Here is a 21,447-nt window from a genome sequence, read left to right on the forward strand (position 1 = left end):
AAGTATTTGACATTGAACTTTTGCATATAGAGGAAGTTTCAGCATCAGACTACTGTGGACTCTTGCTGATACTGTTGTCCTTTGTTCCCAGCATGGTCCCTTTGGAAGTGTTACAGTATCATTCATGGTGAATAAATATTTATCTATTTGAATCTAATGACGGTGTAATTATATGGCCCTAATCCTGAAATATTTAGTTTGTGTATTTTTTCTGGCAAAATTTGCACTCAAGTTAATGGCTTAAGATTTTTTCTCACTGTTATCATGCCACTGAAAAAGAGAAAAAGCTTGTCAGAAGCATTAATTTTTAGGTAGTAATTTATCTCTTTCTTAGACAAGGAGAATCAACCAGAAAACAAATATAATTGAGAAGATCTTTAGGCATTACAGGCATTACACAGTGAATGGAAATGCTTTTATGTAAGGGTTTGATATGACAAGTTAGAAATCATTTTAACTTCTTCTAAATGAGCATCTTACATTCCCAGAGGCTTTGTCTGGGGTTTAAAGAGCACAAAGAAGAATACTGTCCCCAGAAAAAGCTATCCTGTGTAATTTCTTTCTTCTTTGCTTGCAATCAATCATTCTTTCAGTGAGGCTGATGTTACGTGCTGCTCCTTGGTTGCAGGATACTTCTGACAGTATGATACCCATGGCTGTAGCTCAGCATAATATGATCATCCAATTTGCTAAGTTTAGTCATCTGTAGCTCGGTTCTTGAACATGGTATTTTGATTTGGTTTAATGTGAAGAAGTGTGTTCTTCCTTTCCTTCATTGTTAAATGATTTTCAAGAATCATTTATGCCTTGTCTCTGGCTTTCACAGTGTACAGCAGTGTGTAAGGAATGGAATTGCACTGCAGTACCTCATGTAGCTCCCTTGAATTGCTCCTGCTGTAAGCAGGCCAGTTAGGATGATGTGCAAAGCTCTCATTTGAGGAACATCTGGCAATTTTTTTTTGGTCTATTTTACCCACCATTTGGAGATTCGTAGCCACTGACTTTTTTGGTCTTAGAACTGGAACAACAGACTTACCATTTAAACTGAGAGTCCAATGTTGGTTTTCAAGAGCTAATCATTAATCATTTGAAACTGACGGTTTTAGTAAGAAGTTTACTATACTTGATGCTTCTTTTGTTCTATAGAAGGGATTTCTTTTGTTCTAATCAAAACAAGAGAAAATTAGCCCAAGGTAATTGTGTAGGTCAGTAACAAGGATATAAGAGAGAAATGCCAGATCTCCAGAAATGTTGAGTCAGAACTATTATTTGTGATTGTCTCCTACCCCATGGAATCTCTTGCTAGTAAAACTGTTTTGTTCTATAGACTTGTTGATGAGAGTCAAGCTTAAGGAAACTGTCTGTAACCCACTGGCTTGAGCATTCACCTGGCATATTGGAAAACCAGCTGTGTGTTCCAGCCCCACAGGCATAAAGCTTTCTGTTACAAAGACAGGAGTGAATTATGGATGACTCAAACTCAGTACAGAAAATTACATTAGCATATGTAACATAGAGAGGGTTAAGTATAATTACAGTAGCTGTGCACAGCAAAGTATAGATTGGTAGAAAAACAGTAGGACAAATGCTATTCCTGCTGAGTAACCTTGGGTTGCTGGGAGAAACAGATCCCAAGCTTCTTTTGGCTTGTATAATCTAAATATTTGCCTGGCTCACTTTTTTTGCCAAAGCCCAGTATGTAGCACAGATGTAGGGCTAATGATTAATTCATATCATACCTTGAATGAACTCTAGGACTGGACAATTCAGATCTGGTATGCCCCCAAATGCTCACAGACTGGGTAAAAACCGTATACTTCCTTCATGTGGTAATTTTTCAGGCTCTCAGTGATTGCAGGTTAGAATTGTAGGGATGATCAACCAGGTCACAACAAATACTTATTTGCTGGGGGACTAGGGGGTGGAAAAAAAAACCACAAGGCTAGGGAATTTTTGGAACCATGGTAGAAAGGTATCTTAGAGCAGTTCTTAGTCTAGAATATGTATAGTTGCTGCCCATCCAGCAGATACTTCATCTGAAATTGAAACACCTCAGGCTTTTTGAGGCATTTTTTTAAGGACATATTTTAAATTCTTTTAACAAATCTTCATCTTTTAGTTTAAGCCTCGGATAAATTGATTTCAACCATCTCTGAGTACATTATGTCCCTCCACTACCTACTTTTTCTTGGTGTAATAGGCATATTCACCAACTGTTTCATTGCAAAGTGAAAGCCATTTTGACAGCAACAATACAACTTTTGACTACTGACTAAATCTGAAAGGAGGGATTTAACACGTTATGGCGATTACCGAACAATGCTGGTAATGTAATCATGTAAACTTGATGCATTCCTGCTTTTGTAGAAGTTCTTATCAACATATTGGAGGAAGCTGGTGTCTTTGTTCTATAAATGCTCTAGTGTCTGCGTGTATTCATTAAACTTATGGTCTTTCCTGTCTCCATTTTCCTAGACTCTGTTTTGCTCTTAATCCCTCTAAAAAAATAGTTCCAGTCTTATCGGTGCTTAACCTTGTGTTTTGTTACTTGTTAGCTAGCCTTGTGTTTCCTATTTTAGTACCAAGAATACCTCTGAAACTGCATGACTGCATGACTCTAATTCACCCTGTGTTTGTATTTGCTGGGGTGCTTCAATTGTTTCAACATCCTGCTTATACAAGAATGTTTCATGCTTCCTTTATATTTATGCTGGAAGAAAATTATTCATGAGCTTTAAGGTGATATAAATCTTCCCTCTTGCCTTCTCTCTCTCCCCACCTCACAGGCGCTGGAATACATTAATGGAATGGTTCTGTAAAAATCAGGTGTAGAAGTTGTAGGGTTCGGCCCCTGGTGCTTCCTCCCCACAGTAATCCAGCTCGATAGAGTAATCTTGCTGAAATGTATTGCTTACTGGGGCAGCAAGAACTGCGTGCACTGTAAGGCTCCAGGTTCTATCACAGCCCTAGTCAGACTCCTTTGTGCATACACTTCATATAGTTACTATTCATTCTATAAATTAATCCAGTATATTCTTTTAACAATGACAACTAAATGCATTGTGCTAAAATTCAATCAATGTCATCTGTATCAGTCACCAGGGGTCTCTTGATCTCTTTCTAGCAAGGATTTTGTTATTCAGACATTTCCCACAAGCTGTCAAATGGCCCAACTCAATAACAACTAATAAAGCAAGCACCCCTTTAAAAATTTCCCCAGGGAATCTTTTTAAATTGAACAGGGAGTAATAAATCTTGTAGTGTCAATAATGGTGAAAATGTTAATTTGGTTGACTCTACTATGTGCCTTCTCAAGTGAAATTTCAAATGCTGTTCTGGGAAGATGGCTGCTACTTGAATTCACTCTGTTGCTCTCTGTCTGCAGCACCAGTTTTAAATCTGTGGCAAGGGCTATCTGAGATGGGCTATATAACAAAAGAGTGTTCTGGTGATCTGATTGCTTTCTCAACCTTTTAAATCTCAGCTACTGATTTTAGTGATGCCCTTAAATAAAAATTAGATGACAGAGGGGAACGTGCCGATAAGACTTTCTCAGATGCCTAGCTGATACAGTCCCTAGTACATAGCAGAAATGTGTCCATCTGCTAAGCATAGCATGAGTCTGATTTACAATACCACACAAAGCTGGTTTAACATTAGTATCAATACTGTAATTTTCATTATTGTACAAAATGGGTAGAAAAGGGGTTTTGTGGTGTAAATGTCATCTATTAAGGGCATTTTTGTGAATAAATTGTACTAGATGTTCTTTTTATGCTTTTTAGGACAGATTTTTTTCACAGATGTCATTTTTGGGCATTAGACAAGTTTTTGTCTCCTGCTGTTGTGAAAGGAGAACTGCAAGTACTGACATTAAACATTTTGGGAAATTTGTTCTGTTCTTATTTTATAATAAGCGAAAGCAGTCCTGCCAGAACTCAGACCTTCCAGTGACTTAAATTCCTGTTTCACTGTGTTATTTCTTAGGTACTTGATACCGTCCTAAGGAAACTAAGGGACTATTTCTGAAGTCCAAGTTGCATATTTATCCAATATAATCATGATTCTATTTTTTCACAATTTCAAAAACGTTTGTATCTGCAGTGGAAACAAAATGGCAGCTTTAAGCATGAATGCTAAAATATGTGTTTTCAATATCAATTTGTGACACGAGGTAACAAGTGCTAAAAATTTCTGATTATGAGATGTTAACTTCTGGGCTTTGGTTGGGCACCAGAGCAGCCTAGAGATGGCATGGTTAAGGACCTATGTGCCTGCTTTGAGATTCTCCGTCATATTTTTAAAAACAATTTTATTTGTTTCATTGTGCTAAAATGTCTTTTTTTAGGACATTGTCCTTTGCTTAGCTGCTTAATCCACTTCAGGGTTTGTTTAAGCTCTTTGGGGGTGGTATAGGAAAGTACTTAATTTGCATACCAAGCAGGCAAGGAGACCTAATAGCCTTTATCTGTCAGCTTTAATAATCAAGAACCAGCGCAGCACTCGATACAAGGCAGACCTGCCCTCCGTGTTGCATGCGAGCCCAGCTCCCCTGCCATGTCCAGGCTGATGCACTGCAGACCTGCAAAGGACCCTTTGTAACTGCAGAAGAGAAACCCGAGATTTGGGAAGAATGTTGAAGCAGGAGCTCACAGAAGATGCAAGACAAGCCTGCCAGGGTCTTGAGAGCACCACCAGCCCTGCCTGCCCCTGCCCACCTCCCCACAGCCCTGCCCTGCCTGGCCATGGGCCTCTCTGAGTTGAGCCTGGCTGGTGTCCCATACCTGGCCTTGGTCCGTCCCCATCCCCAGGAAGGTGCCTGATGCCGTGAGCTGGGGCTGTCCCGGTGCCCCCCAACTGCCCTGCTCCTGGCTGGGGCATGGGACTGGGCTGGCTGCCAGGCCCTCCAGGTTGCACAGGATCCTCATGCTGTGCCTCAGACGTAGCCGTGCAGGTAAAGCAGGTGTTAGAATCCTCTCCTCGCAGGCAAGGAACTCAAGCAAGAAAACATTGTCTGTCTGCATGGGCTTTGGCAGAGTCTGGATGCTGACCCAGATCTCTCACTTATGGGTGAAGGTCGCCCTTCCTCACAGATTATCTGTCATGGTTAGCATGGGCATCTGTTGTCATGCGCACGGTGCCAAGCAAGCTGCTGTGGTGAGTGACTCAGGAAATTGCAGAGCATGCACAAACATATGACATTGTGCATATATGAAGTGAAAACACGTGTATTTCAAAATACACATAGATATAGCTATTTTTACAGTAGGTAAGCCTTAATAAGAGGGACTCTCTTCTTTTTGGTTTGTTTTTTTCACACTGAGCCAGTGGTTATCCCCACACTGCTCTGTGGTGCGGTGGACCCATCCCATGGCATGGTAGCCCAGCCTGCAGCGTGGTGGCCCACGGTACTGTGGGCCAGGCCACGGTGCAGTAGCCTATTGTGCTGTAGCCCATCCCATGGTGTGGTGGCCCATCCCTCAGTGCGGTGGCCCCATCCAGCAGTGCTGTGGTGGCCCCGTCCCGCTGGCAGCGGCCCCATCCAGCGGTGCGGCGGCCCCGGTGCGGTGGCCCATCCGGCGGTGCGGTGGCCCATCCCGCCGGCGGCGGTGGCGCGGGCCGGCAGGGGGGGCTGGCCGCCCGCGCTCCGCACCGCCGCCGCCTGCACCGGCAGCTGGGCTCCGCCGGGGCGAAACGCGCCGCACCGCTTAAACAGGGCAAGTTTGGGGCGGCTGGAACGTAACGTTACCCCTTACCTGGCAAGCGTTAGACTGAAGGTCACTTTTAGGATTAATGGTTGATCAAGTGCTCATAAGGCTCGGCCTTTGCAGGGTAAACCCAAACACTCCCTTTTGTTTTAAAATATTTTAAAGGCCTGCGGTGGCTCGAGGGTGATGAATCTTTCTAACTGCAACAGAAACCCTCTAATCTCGCCACATATTTCAGACTAAGAAGGGACACGGTTAGAAAAAGTGAACACTGACCATCATATGCAAAGCAGGTTCCATGTCCAGAAGAGGCTATGAAAAATGCCAGAGCTGTGTGCAGTGCTGTTTGGTGGGCTTGTTTATTTATTTATACATGCATTAGAGAATCCCAGAGTCTCAGTTACGGAATGAGACTGCCTTCTGCTCAGTGTTGCATAATGAAAACACACAGAAGAACAAGGCGGTCTCTGCTGCAGAAGCTCACAAGTATCTGTGTGCCAAGTGGGCAATGTCCCCAGGTAATGACCAGCTGCCTAAGAGGAGGGTGTCGCAGGTACTGCCCTGCGTACTTTTAAATTCAGTTTGTCTGTAGGTGGCAGTGATGTGTATTGCCTTTGCACAATACTACTCTGAGGTGCTAAGTTGTAATATACCTACTAGTGATGTATAGCATTCAGGATGTACAAGTTCTTTTCCTGTTTTATTGCAGTTGTTATTGATGGGGGTCACAAGGCTTGAGATTTTAAACTTCTGTTTAAGTAAATATAAAACCAGGTAAATCATATTAAGGCTTCCTTTTTAAATACTTTATGACCATCTGTAGGAATGCAGTGCTGGAGGGAAGTCCTTACATCATTGGTTCCAGCTATCTGCTATCACAAGCAGGTTTGTTTTATCATCTGTTTTACAAAGTAGTACGGATTACTGCATGCTGGTAGTCATCTTTTACTGATGTAGCCAAAGCAGCAAGTGGGAAAAAAGGATTTCTAGAGTGCTATTTTTGGCAAGAAAGTTTCATATATAGCAAGGGAACGTGTTGGGTTTCTGCTCATTTTTTTCCTATGTTGTTTGCCTATAAATGAAATCAGCATTGGTTGGGATTGCTTTTCATGACAGGCTTTGTAGTGCAACACTCCAGCTTTTGCACACAGGGTACTCACAGAGATGTCACCAGTAATAAAATATTAGCAAAACATTTTGAGAAAGAATGTCCTAATTTTCTGGTAGCATGATGCTACAGAAGGCTTCCTGTTTGTGTCCTTACTGTGAAATCATCAGCTTGAGATTATCATCAGTCTGTTCCCCCAACCTCCAGCCTTTCATCTGAGACAGAAAAATTTTACTCTATACTTTCATGTAGACCATGGCAAAAAATCAGGGTTAGTTGTCCATCTGCTGTTGTAGAAGCTGGATACATGCAAGGGGGAAAAAACCAACAAAGGACAAATATTTACTTTTGACTGGTGGAATCTTACATCTGTGCATGGACTCTTGTCGATACTTGATTATTTTTTTTAAGCAGTTATTTGCCCTCCATTTTAATCCTATCTGAGCATCCCCCAGATGTCAAAATGTCTTTATGCTTGTAATGTGCATAGCTTTCTCTTGATTTTGGTTCTGCAGCAGAGTTTTGTCAAAGTTTTATTGGTTAATTTTTGAGAAATCCTGCTGTGCATTTCGAAGAGATATTTCCAGTCTTCCTCAGGTTGTTTCATCAGGAGCCTGAAGTATAGCAACAGCAAAGATTACAGGCTCTGATCAGATAAAGCAAGCACGGCAAGCACGTAACGTCAGAAATGGCACAAGCATCACTAAATTCAAATAATTAGCAGTTTATTGATTTAAAATATACTATTGTCAAACATTTTTTGCCCCACACTTACTCTCAGGAGTATTCTTCAATCTTATTAATTTACAAGTTTAAGATCCCTTACTGTGTATTTTTATGCCCGAGTACCTTAGTGCTTTGAGTGATCCTGTTGAGTTTGCAACCATTGTGTCCTGAGTTTCTGTGTTCCAAATTCAGATATGAATACTGGTATTAGTTTATCACAATAGAAGTGTTATATGAAATGGGAAAAGGTTATAATCAACAGGTTAGATCCATGCAATTCTTTTAGACAAGGTATCTGATATGGTCTGGAAACAAAATGTGAATTCATACAACCAGATTGGTTTCTGTCAGTTGATATAGTATTGTCTCAAGTAGATCTTTAGTGATCTGATAGATGCTTAAATGTTGTTGTGCTTTAGGGATTTTTTCTTTCCTCCCCCAGAATAGTAGGTTATTAGGGGCTTGGCACAGATGGAAAAGCCTGAGTATCTGAAATGACCCTTTCCAGTTACAGACTTTAAATGCAAAGGACCATTAACATAATTAGCACCCTATTGTGCAAAGCACTGTACAAAAATGATGAAAAAGGAAAGTCTATGTTGAAATAAGTAATCATCTGCTCCGAAAATCAGCAGATTACTGAATGTTAGAAAATGTCTGGGGAATTTTTTTTTTAAGTATTTAGCTGATGGAAAATCCTCTTGAGAAATTCAGGCACTGAAGATATTTCTGGATGCAAGGTAAAAGCAAAATTGAAAGGCAAGTCCCCAACAGGCAGCTTCCTGTTGAGGTTGAGGAAGCAGCGAGTTGGACCATTTATCACACAGCGTGGCAAGGAAAGAAAGTAGAGGGTTGGGTGCATTGCTTTCCTTGCAGCCCTCTTACCTCCAGAAGGGGAGAGGAGCTTCTGCACTAAGATTTTGGCAGACTACCAGTGGGTCTGTAGAAAGAAACTAAAATTACCTTTTTTTTTCCCAGCTACCAAGGGGTGTGAACACATGTATTGCCACCTTCTTCCTTTTCTGGCAATCCCTTCCCATGGAAATACCTATTTAATATATTGCCCTTGTTCTAAATGTAAACATTTTCATAGTAAACATCTGTATTTTCTAGTTTGGTTTTGATGCTGTTTGAGAAGTCTACTGCAAACTGCCCACAGCTATGAAAGTGATTTGGTTCAAATTGCAAGACAGGAAAGAATTAGCCTTAACCAGCTCCAAGATGCCACCATTTCAGATTCGGATGTGAAAATAGAGTCCGTAGAAAGTATACATAGTCTCTTTATTTGCTTGAATATCAGTAGAAAAGTAGTTGCTGTAATTCTGTTCCTTAAAAGATAAAAGGCTTAATTCACATCGGTTATGTGCATGAGAATTGGGGAATTATGGTGTTGAGTCACTTATATTTTTAGAAGAGTTAAGCTTGTCGGTGCCTACCTTAGTTTTAGAAAGGGAATTTAGATTCCTAAGTCATCGATTTGCTTATTAAAATTTTACTATAAATGGCTTTTCCAAGCACTCAGTGGCTTTGGAATGCAAGCGTCTATACATTACATCCACATTTCTGAAAATCCTAGAAAAAAGCAAAGATGACATGTAAGTGGACTACCTGCCTATCCTTTCCCCCAGGAAGCTGAGCTGAATTGTTTTTGATTAGATTTGATTTTAGCCTTTAAAAAATTTGCAACATAATCTCCTAAGTATTACTAGGAAGCATTTTGTACAATCAAAACTTAGCTACTTGACAAGGTATTTTCTAATGTAGATTAATGGCTGTCCTGAAATCTAATCTAGAAATATTCTGGACAAATATGTACTTTGTACTTCTAAAAAAGTATGCCCTATTAATAAGACAAAGGCTTTTCAGTCTTTTCAAAGTCAGAAAAAGGAGACAGTAAGTCATCTTTTTAGATGTGGGATCGTTTTGTCACTACTGTTCCCCATTATACTGAATTGAGAAAAATACTTGGTTCTGACAACCTGCAATTAGAGTTTGCAACTTGCTTCTTGACTCAGGCAGTGGTGATTTACATGGCAAAAAAAATTAAATTGTTTTTTATTATGTTTTGTTCTGTAGAATAAACTGACCCGTGCCTTACTTCAGGCAACACAGAACCGAGACATTGAGGGCAGGTTCTCAAGGGGGTTTCTGCTGCTGCAATACTAACCTACATAATTCCTAACTTTTCATACCCAAAAGGCTAGATGAGTTCACGACCCAGAGATACGTTTATAAATCCTTGGATCTAATATTTACCTAAAAAATGGATTTATAAAAGTCAGCGTGCAGAAATGGTAAAACAACTGGGTGATGGGGAAAGGCTAGCAGAGGGGACGGCCCAGTTGTCTGTTCCTTTGGGCAGCTTGTGGCCCTCTGCAGCTTCTCTTTACTTTTAAGAAATGAATAGTAATTTCCTCAAGGAATTTAATTAATTTTGCTTTTATCCCATATGAATTCCAAGAATCTATCTCAAACGAGTGGCAAATATTTCAAATTTTTCTATGCAAAGAAGAAGAGCTTCACAAGGTAAGATTAGGAACCAGTGGGGTCAATAGGTCTGAGTTTTATAATGTGATGAAGCTTTGGGTTGTCCAGGACCTAAATAAATATTCTGATGACTTTATGGAGAGTTCCTCTGCTCTCTTTCATTGGGTTGAACATGCTCAGAACATATCATTTATGTTGTATAGGTGGGAGACAAAGGGGAATGTCTGTGTTATGAATCACAGTGTTTTTTAAGTGTGAAGTGTTCACAGACTTGTACTGGTATATGGAAACAGGAAAATAGAAAGGAATTCCAACTTCAGGGTGGTAAGAAGAATCTTCATCCACCGTTCACTGATGAAGTGTAAATGCAGCCCAATAGACATCACATATTTTTCTGATTGGGCCTTGCAGTGATAGAAGATGAAGCAAAATATCAATACAAAACCCCTCCAATTATTTTCGACACCAAGAGACTAACAAAGACGTTTTTTTCAGAAACGTCTTATTAACTGCTACTCAAAGCCTTGCTATTGTTAAAATTACTGAAACCTGATATTTTATTTAGTCAGTGAAATGACATGGTTAAGTAATTTGCTCTTTCTTACTGTGATTGGTTTTGCTCCTTGGTAGTTTATGTTGTTAGTTTGGTGCTATTTAAGTCTGAACTATATCTGAATTACATCAGTTATGGGTTTGGCTTGGAAACTTCAATTGAATTTACACATCTTAATCCATTAAGTATAACTTAAATTCCATGTCATTAACATGAGGGGGAGAAAACACACTCCATGCCTAAGAACATTTATTCCTTCCTTATACTCTCAGTATCAGATTTCAGTGTTGGTGAGTTCTCAGTATTTTGTAGGTAAAATGGAAAATCTGGATCAGATTGGTACCTTACCCTCATATTTTGGGGATCTGAGATCCAGAATCAAATTCAGGTGCTGACCTTTTTAAATAATGTCCTCTTTAATTTTGCATTAAATTCATTGAAGGGAAAGGACTATCGATTGGATATTGCTGTATATTGCTACAGTAGATATGTTTTCTGTGCTGTCTGTGGTGATTCCTGTGAAATGCTATTAACAGCAAGAGATTGCTCTGTGAAGTTTGTGATGGTAGTCTTGCTGATACAAGCAGATACTTTCTATTACATTAATATTCCATTTAAATAACAGATTGCCAGCCACAAAATTTATATATCTTATTCCCCATACAGGCAATGTATGGGTCTCCGAGTATGGTTTTGTACATTCATTTAGCACCTAATGCACTTTTAATGAAAGATTTTTTTTCAGCATATCTTTGTAAGGCTTGTGATGCAATGACATTTCATAGTGCTTCATTGAAGAGGTATTTATAATTTTCAAAATAGTCATGAAAGTCAGATATTAGGTTTACTGAAGCATACTGCTGGGGGGGAGGGGGGGGGAGGGGGGAGGGAAGAAGGAAAAATGAATGTGAATTAGGTCAGGAAACCTCGCATATAATCCAGTACAGCCTCATGACATTTCATCCTGCTCTTTCTGCTGAAATATATGAGCTAAGCTGATGAGCTGTTTCTGCTGGAGAGCACAGATGCAGAGCTAGTCATATATCCTTCTAGCTACGCATCTCATCAAAACCTATTTGACAAAATACCTAATCAAGGCCACTGATTTTTCACAATTCCAGAATAATGGAAGTAAGCGTGGGGAGAAATCAGTTCTCCCACACACTGATGTTGAACAGGATGCAAAAAACAGTTGTGTGACTGTCTGTGTTGGGCTAACCGGTGTGAAAACCTACTGCTTATGTTAAAAACCCATGCTTCATTTCTGGTTTAGGAAACGTAACGGGGGTGGTGGTCATGGGGAAATTTATCTGAGCAGAGCAGTCAAGAAGAAAGGAGGCAACCTGAGGGATTTGCATCTGACTTTGGGATTCTAAAGCGAAGCAGACTGACATCTGTTAAACAGAAAGCTAATAGCTTGCTCTTCAAATGCAGTAGGTAGTTAGGGTGGTTTGGAATATTAGACCAGACTGTGAGCCAAAATAAGTTTGACTGGAAAAACTGGTGGTAATGGTTCTTTAGCACTTTATTAAAAAACTCTTGAAATATAGGATTTTAATATAATTAATGTATTAGATCACATTTTTTGGTAGCAGATGGAAAGCAATCTGTTTCTCAATCAGTTTCACTTGTGTGCTGGTGAACCAAGAGAATGCAGTACAGGAGTGAAATATTGTTTAGGAATATGTGTTGAAACGGTCTCAGTGTTATCAAACTACCAGAACTAAAATTTGAAAGAACTGACAAATATTAATGGGATACAGTATTTAAGTGATTATAAATCATCATGTTTCAGGCCATATTCATCCTGAGCTTAAGCCAGAATTTTCTTATTGAGCCTGCTATTCAGAATTTCTAGTTAGAACTTCATGTACCTATTCCATCCTATTCTATATCAGGTAATTCATGTTGACCACCACCAAGGACAGGGCATAAAACCACATGAACTGTTGGTTTGACTCAGTATATAATATATATTTTTCCTCTCCAGCAGCAAATGCTTCCAGAGTGTATGGAGTGAAATGGCAAAAAAGACAAGTAGAAAAAAATTCAGCCAAAAGTCTGTAGCAAGTAGCACTTCTTCCTTTTCTATGAGATAAATTTATCACGGAAAGTTCTTGTGTCTCTTTTAGTAGACCATGAGACAGCAGGTAGGTGTTATTAAGATGAAATGTTTAATAGCTTCTTCCTCTGTTAAGATCCTTCATAACCATCTACAGTAGGTCACAGTGTCTAATGACTATTGTTCCCAGTGGAATTTTGAACGAAGAATTTACTTAATATATTAACTAGTGAACCCACACTTCCGATAATACTGACTTTGCTGGACCACACTTACTTAATAATAAACCTAAAAAGGTGTACTGCTCATGACATTTTTATTATATATTTTCCCTTTTTTTAGTTACCTCTTTGTGTGTGAGCTTAAATACGCCATGAAGTCATGCTTTTCCTTCTGTGTGTCAGGATCTGGATGCTGGCCCTTTGACTGCTGTTGGCTTTCAGGGAGTAGCTGCAACTGGTTATACATACTTCAGTATGTTTCTTTTCCCTCTTCTGCCAGAGTTCAGATTTACTCAGCCTTGTCCAGATACTGAGCTAAAGTAACAATGCCTTCACATTCAAGATCCAGTAATTAGATAATCCTGTGATTAAATCTCAAAGGGATTGCACCTAGTTAAGCACCTTATGAACTGGAAAGACTGGACAAAATGCAGCAGGATATGTCATTTTCCTTCAGAAGGAAGATAGCCTCATCCTAACATTTCTTTTAAATGTAGTAGCCTGTAATTGCAAAAGAATTACCTTCACCTTTCTCTCCTGTCTTCAGAGTTGAGATCCACATGGCCCATTTTCTTGCCTACTTTAGGTGTCTGTGGTTAATGGGGTATATACGTGGGCAGTACTCTTCAGCCATCCTGTTGAATCTGGTTTGTTATATAGAAATGAACTCAAGATTCACTAGGCCAGTGAGAAAATAGGAGTATGAACATAGCTTCATGGGTAGGGCACTACATGATAGATGGATAGCTTGAGTTCTGCTCCAAGGATTCATATTTTATTCAATGCCGTTTCATCATCTCCCCTTTCAACTGTGTTTTAAAAAGAAAAGAATAGTCCCTGCTTAGCGATTTCAAAGACAGGTCACAGATTCCTTCTTTCAGGAAAGGGCTAAAAGCCATGGATCTGCAGTAGATAAAAGCATTTTCCTGCAAAATGTGAAGCACAGAGCAGGTCAGGGTCACATTTCAAACACATCCTTGTGCTTAGTGCTTCCTATAACAGCTGTTTGCAGAAAGCACCTCCTTCCATGCCTTCTCCCACGGCACAGAATAAATTCTTGAAATACATTTCTCAGGAGCATTAGGAGGCCCAAGAAAACATCACAGAGTCTGCCTTTCCCTTTTTCCTCTGTCTTTCTCCCTGGTAACCATCTGAAAAATGTACACTATTTAGTGTGGGCTAATTATTCTGGAGGAAGAAGGCATGAAGAGGACTCAAGGCTCCAGCGTGCCCTGTCCTTGTGGCAGCAGCTGGGTGAGGATGGTCAGTCTCTCCTGCCCCTCTCCAGCCTGCCTGGCTGTGCACTGGCTGCACCACCATCGGTGCTTACCCAGTGAGCTAAGGTAGCAATGAAGCTGGACTGTAAGGAAATTTACACAAGAAAAAGGCAATTTTCCAAGAAATCTCGTTGTGAATGGGGATGCAAGGCCTGACGTTAGCAATGGGAGTTCATACAAGTCCCCTTTAGAGCAAGTCTAGCATGAGTTTTGCTCTCCCGATCTCCAGGTAGGCAAAAAGTCCCAGATGAGAGCTGGTGTGCAAGAATTCTTTTGGCCAGAGCTTGGGCATGCAAGAATTTTTATGCAGGATAGAAACTGGATGATGATGCTAGAGCAGGGCTGGAAAAGTGGAAGATGAGGTGAATAGCTAGAGCAAGCCTCAGAAGGGAAGTGTGTGAATTTGTGAGAGTGGACACAGAAAACAAGAAGCTGGAGACAAGAAGGACTGAATTATCTTTCGAACAACCATAATGCTAGTATCTATCTTTAGTACCACATATGCATTTTAAACACCTTTGGATGCCCATTTTGAAGTACTTCACCCTCTTTGTGCACCTCTTGTGAAGCAGTGGCACCTCAGGCAGGCATCTGGAGACCTTCTGGAGAGCTGGACACTGGCAAGTGCCTACAAGTTTGGTTGTGGAATGCCTGACTTGCTGGTGCTTACTCTCCTTGTTAGCCTTCACTTTGATAACACAGAAGAGGAGAAAAAAGCTAAAGGTAAAACAGAAGAAAACATCACTACTGTAGTAGCACACATTTTCATTGCCTGTGTGCTATCTAGTGCTGGTTGCTGTTCAACAACAGGTTACTTCCTTCAGGTTTTTGTTTTCGCTAAAACTCTTTAGGTGCTGCCCAGTGCTCTTCCTCCAGCCTTACAAAACCCAGTCATGGTACCCTGTATTTGTGATTTGTGATGGAAAGCAATTTTTTTCTACATTTTCTCCAAATCAGTCCTCCCAAAATCAGATATTATGCCAGCTAGCAGAGAGGATAAGGCTAATGTGTCATCTTCAACCTGATAGCTGACCTACATCTTGTAAGCAAGGGAAGAATATCCATTTAATTGACTTTGTTGGTGTGTTGGGGAGTTCTGGCTGCACTGCAAAGCAGTATGAGTGGTCTGAGAAAATGAGTTGAAAAGTTCAGCTGACATCCATGTGTGACTGTGTAGGTCATCAGGATATTCAAATGAAAACTGGATGTCTTGAAGTGTGATAAATAAGAAAAGGTTATTTTATTGAGCAGATTCTAACATTGTTGTGCTTTGATTTAGACTTTAAAATAGTTATGGTAGGAAAAAGTGCATGGTAACAGACAAGGGCAAAACTACAGATTTTGTCTAATTTACTTCGTATCCCAGAATATTTACATTATCACATGAAACAGCACAAGGGGATGTGATGGCCTTGCAACATTTTTGTGATACTACCAGAGATATTTTCTCATAAATTTTTTTCTTATATGTGAAGGTCCTCTGACAGAAGTGTAAATATATATAAATTCAAATATTGATATAGGCACAAGCGTAGTGATAAAGTCTCTGTCAGGACTGCACTGTTTTTGAAAGCTGGTAGAACTGTGGAAAGACATTTGGGTGATGACAATCGAATCCCGTCTGTCTTTTTGCATAGGGCTGGAGGACAGTCTGAAGTGATATAATTTAGCAGCTGTACCACTAGAGAAGGGTGTTCGAACATGCTGCATCTGTTTGTGTGAGCTGTGCTTGTTCTTCGGTTTTGCTCCCTTGTAGGCTTTTCTTCTTATATTGGAGGTCAGGAAAGAGGAAGGACAGTGGGAAAGGAAGCTAGACATTTCTAACTTCTTGGTGTCAGTGCATGTTAAAAGAAACATAAAATATACAGAAACTTTTTTGTCTGAATATATGTATTTGTAAAGATTTGAAGAACACTTGAGTTTCTGGTATCCCAGTTTCCATACAGTCATAATGTATTTCCAACTTGGCTTGATGAAGATATCTTCATAGGTGTAAATAAACATACATGAAATAAAATCATGTCAAATACATGGTCCTGTTACTCAGTGTGTAAATAATGACCCGGATGAGAGAACATCAGCTCTGAAATCTGCTGTGCCTGGTTCATGACTTTTTTTGTGTCAGGCTTTTTAACTTTTGCGGCAGCTTTTCCTTTTAGGGTGCTGTATTTTAAGTATTCACTAAAGTATCATTCAATGAATCCCTTTCAGTTTTAGTGTTGCATTTTTATTCACTTGCTTTCCTTCTATTTATAATTTATTTTTTAACAGAAAAGCAAGTGCTTGATCTCTTTTCTTACCCTAATTACTAACCATTTTTGATACTAAAATTGTAAAAGGGGAGGAAGGGGCAGATTTTACGATACTTCATGAATATTTGGCCTGAAACTCAGATAACAATGACAAGATCAAAATCCAGTTTTAACATATTTCCAAAATATTTGCAGCATGTCCTTGATCCTGTCATCTGATATTACGGCTGTCTCCAAATGAGCAGAAGCTTCTCACGTTATTGTTTAAATAATGTATTGCCTGATCCTCTGCTTCATTCCTTTTCTGTACACGACAGGGTATCTGAACCACTTAATTCTAGTTCAGGCTTTCAAAGGCATTATAGGACTTGTAGTACCACTGTACCTCAGGTAATGTAATCTTATCTGACTAATGGAACTGAGAGAGGAAAAGATCCCTTAGGTCATCTGGGTTTTCTCACAGCAAATACAGTATTGTCTTCTTATTTTGAAGGAGTTTTTTCTTTCTGGTATTAAAATTGCCAAGCAAAAACGCCTCTAAGCTTTCCTTTCTGAGATTATGCTGTAAATTAATGCAATTTACAGTCAGGATTTTTTCTCATATTGGGCCTAAATTTTTCCCCATTTCAACTAGAAACCTTTATTATGCTAAGTTTTACTTTTTCTTTTCAGTAAATATAAATCTACCCATATATTAACAGTGATTTCTCCATTCACCCTTCCCTTACTCTTTTCCTGAATCTGATTAAGTGGCAACATTTTGAGCTATCGTTCCTCGCGTTTTGCTCAGCCCCAGTGCAGATTACATTCTGATAAGTCCCTTGGCCCCTCTTAGGACTTGCTGCTCAGTTCAAGCCAGACAGCCACTTGTTTTGCACAGTTGTATTTTATACTTTTGAAACTGAGTCCAGCCCAGGTCTTAATTAGCAATGACATATTCCCTGAACTCTTGGTTGGTAAGCAGAAGATAAACAACCCTTCGTTGGTAAGCAGAAGATAAACAGCAGTTGCAGCATTCTTGGCTTTGAATCATGCCCTCAATGGATGTGCTTGATATGCAGACATAGTCCCTAAGCTGCTTATGCTCATGTCCATCTGCTGAGATGGCAGAGTGCCTTCTCACAAGTTGTTTGGACTCCTGCCTTAAGGGCAGAGTTGCCAGGCAATGATCAGCAGTCTGCATGACAATGCAGGCGTCATTTCTTCTAAAAGAGCAGCTCCTTTAAGCAATTACTGTATTACAGGCTGCTACTACAGGCCTCTTAGAGCATAGTTACACCTGTTGAAAATTATGTGCCAAGAAAAGAATACATGAACCATACCAGAGAGCAGTCCAACCAGTGTAGTGTCATTTTTAGCTGCCAAGGAGACAGGTTGCACTGCTGCAGGGGTACGAAAACTCATCAGTAGTTCTCAGGGTGTCAAAAAAAGATCTCAGCAGGCCAAAATTGCCCGGAGGCTTATCCAAAACAGACAGTACAATGGCCCCAAGTAGCAAATGAAGCAAAGTAACAGTAAGAGAACCTGTCTGAGTGCTTTCCTCACAGAACTGGTAATTAAATCAAGAAAAGGCAGGATACCTTTGTGTTACCCTTTTCAAAGAAAAATAGAAGACCCTGACCTTATTCTTCCTGCTGAATAAACACTTGTGATATGGCCTATAAAAGCAAAGATACAGTAGGAAAAGAAGGTAAAATACATTTTTCGTAGGCATAATTAGGTAAGCCTACAGAGTGATGGGACTCAGTACAGTAGTACTAATCTACTTGGCTAGCAGAAACATCAAGGACAAAGCGGAAATACTGAACGTTGCTCTATGCAAGTGCAATAGAGAGGTAATCACTGAACAAGCCTGGTGGAAGGCAAATCCATTTTCAATCTCTTGTTTTGTCCCAGGAGTCCAGAACTGCCCCTCGGCTTAGGGTACAGTGGCTGCATGACAGGAGGTGCAATTCTGTCAACTACAGTTACTGAACCCACTTCTCTTTTGTCTTGAGATGTTTTTAGATCACTGCAAGACGCTTGTTTTGGGAAGGAGTCCAGAAGTAGCTTGTGATCCATTTTGCCAACCTTATGTTATCCAAAGATCAGATCTACAAAAAATGGGCCAGGACTCTTGACCAAAACTGTTTTAGGGGAAATGAACTTTCAACAACTTCTATAAGCATTGCTCCAATTAGCTCATGTCAAAGACAAAAAGCTCTTGTAAAATTTTTTTTAGTAGATTTTAAATTAAAATTAATTTTGTTGAACTGAATGATCGGAATGTTTTTATTTTTAAACTGCATTGTAAAAGATTTTACATTGAACAGGTTTTGGCTTGGATAGTAATTTTTAGAATTTTAATTGTCTAGAAAGCGAATGAAACACTCATCTGAGAGAGTCATAAAACAATATTTGATTTTTATTTTTCTTATACAGCAAAGAACTAAAAATCAATGGTATCTGTACTGTTCAGCATTAGCCTCGAGGTAATTTTAAATCTCCTTTGAGTTGCCGGAGAGGACAAAAGGACTTGTGAAAGCCTCTGTGTGTTTCCAAGGAAGTACAATAAGCTGAAAGGCTGTTACCAGTCTGCTCTGGTTTATATGCAGCTGTCACATTCTCTGTCAGGTTTCAGTGGGATCAGTGGGAATTCTGCCATTAACTTCATTAGGACCAAGATCTGCCCTAAGCTCCAGCTGATATTTTGTGTACACCACTAGAGTTACTATCTTTTCTGCCAGCTGATCATGTTGAATGCCAGATTAAGAGATTTTGGCAAAGACTGGTGAACAAAGGCTGTTGATTCCTTGCTATGGGAAAGTTTTCATTTTGAGACAGGTAATAGTATGCCTTTGGATCTGTGCTGTACAGCTGAGTTCAGAAATTAGTCTCTTGTGCACTCACTCATCACGAATGCCAGAGCCTTAGATCTTTGACACATGCAGTTAACATCATAAATGGCAAAAAAAGCCTGTGAACATGTAGATAATGTAATTTAAACACAGATTGGACCCTGTGTGAACCTTTCCCTCTAATTGGAAAGAAATACAAAATGACCTCAGTAACAAAAGAATATTGAACACCAAGTAAATAACCAATTCTATTTCTTCCGCATGCTGTCTAAAAGACTCTGGATTGATATTTCATCATCATGTCATAGTTTCATTGACTGCAGAACTAGCTTATGTATTCGTCAGGAAGCATCTTAGTTTGGAGTTGTTCCAGCTGGAAAGTTGAATTTACCCTATTCACTACATAGTACTACAGTATGTTAATCTAAAATTATTTTGAGAAAAACAATGTGATTACAGATCTACAGTGAAATGCTATCTTTCAGCTTTATTCTGCCCTTGGATCTATGTGTAAGTCTCACTGATAGCAATATGATTAAAGTATATAGGCCAGGGATAAGTTCTGGTTAATGGTTTTCTTCGTACACGTATTCCTGCAGGGTTTTTTTGGCTGCCCCTGTCTTATGGTAGTACAGCTGACACAGAATCTATGTGCTGATCTCTGTGCCAGCCTCTCAGGAATGACGTTGGTACTCGAGGAGTCGTTGCTCATGTGACTCATGCTCATGCTCATGCTCATGAAGCATCAGTATTCTTCTATTCCTCTTGGGAAGTTGAAAACAGAAGGAGATTATTTTACCCTGAAAAATGTGAATCTGGTCCAAAAGATAACCTTGGAGAAGGAGAGACACTTTAGGTTCTTCATTCTACAGTTTTCTGTGTTAAAACCTAATGCAACTTTCATTGTAGGCAACAAGACAATTGCATTGCTTATGGTGGGAGGAATATCAAGCTTTGGCCTTTCTACTGAAGGTATGATTTAAGGCTGACTGTGGTAATGTGAGGTAGTTATGAGCTACTAAAATAAAAGTGGAAAACCATACCAAACCTAACAGCAGTCGTTGTCAAATCCATCCAGTGCAGCATCTTATCTCTTGACAGTAGCCAACAGTGGATGTCCAGGAGAGAGTATGAAGACAGGGCAGATGGTGATACTTCACAGGATTTTCTCCAGTATTAAAGGAGAAACTCCTCGGACTCCAGTGACACAGAACACAGAGAGTCAAAAGAGTAACTATTTTTGGTCTCTCAGCTCCTAGTTCGAGTTTTAAATAGCAGAACACATGACAGCTCCATATTCCATTACCACTAGCAGCTAGTTCAAAGTCTGAGCCAGGGTAAAACGATGTGCAAGGCACGCATCACACTTAACTTTGTGTGAAAAGACTGTGCTGAAATGCTTTAACATGTAGGAGGAAACTGGATGCAGATTGAAAGGCCTTTTAAACCAACAAGCAGAAATGTTTCCTGGGTGCCTGCAATTCTTATGAAATATGCCTGACAATTAATTCCTCCAAAGTTCATATCTGTGTTTTGGTTTACTGTATGGAATCAGAATTCATACAGTAATGAAATGCTTCAGCCCAGCATTTTACCCTGAAGAAAAATATGTGCCATTAAAAAGAGTATTCATAAAACTTTTACTTCCTCATGTTTTTAAGGATCCCTTGCTAATTAATAAGCTCCATTAGAAGAAAAGTCAGTTCCTCTAAAATTAATGCTAATATCAAGACCTCTCTTTTTTGCTACCTTCTCTGCAATTTACTTTTCACCATTAGGATTCAGAATGAGACAGACATAATAAGCCTTCTTTCGAGTCACAGAGCCTTTTAGCTGTAAAGAAAGCTGAAAGCAAAGAATGTGAGACACTGATGGCTTCTCAGTGTAAGAAAAAGAGGAAGGAATGTAAAGGATGGTGTTTCAGCAGTGATGATACTAATCACCCAGTCACTACTTCCCTACTGAGCTAAGCAAGTTGTTGAATTAATTAAGCAAGTGCAGATCACCCCCAAAATGTCACAGGGGAGAAACCACAAATACCTTTTTTTTTTTTGTCTGTAGGACAGAGGTTGGAATTCAGATGCCTAGGGTTAGGAAGTATTCTCCAGCACCCTTAAAAATACCTACTTTCTGAAGTATATAATTCTTGAGGTTTTTGAACACAAACACTAACATGTTTGCAGAAATCAGGGAGAGCTGGATGCTTGGAAGACCTG

Source organism: Falco naumanni, chromosome 10, assembly GCF_017639655.2.
Source record: "Falco naumanni isolate bFalNau1 chromosome 10, bFalNau1.pat, whole genome shotgun sequence".
Classification (NCBI taxonomy): Eukaryota; Metazoa; Chordata; class Aves; order Falconiformes; family Falconidae; genus Falco; species Falco naumanni.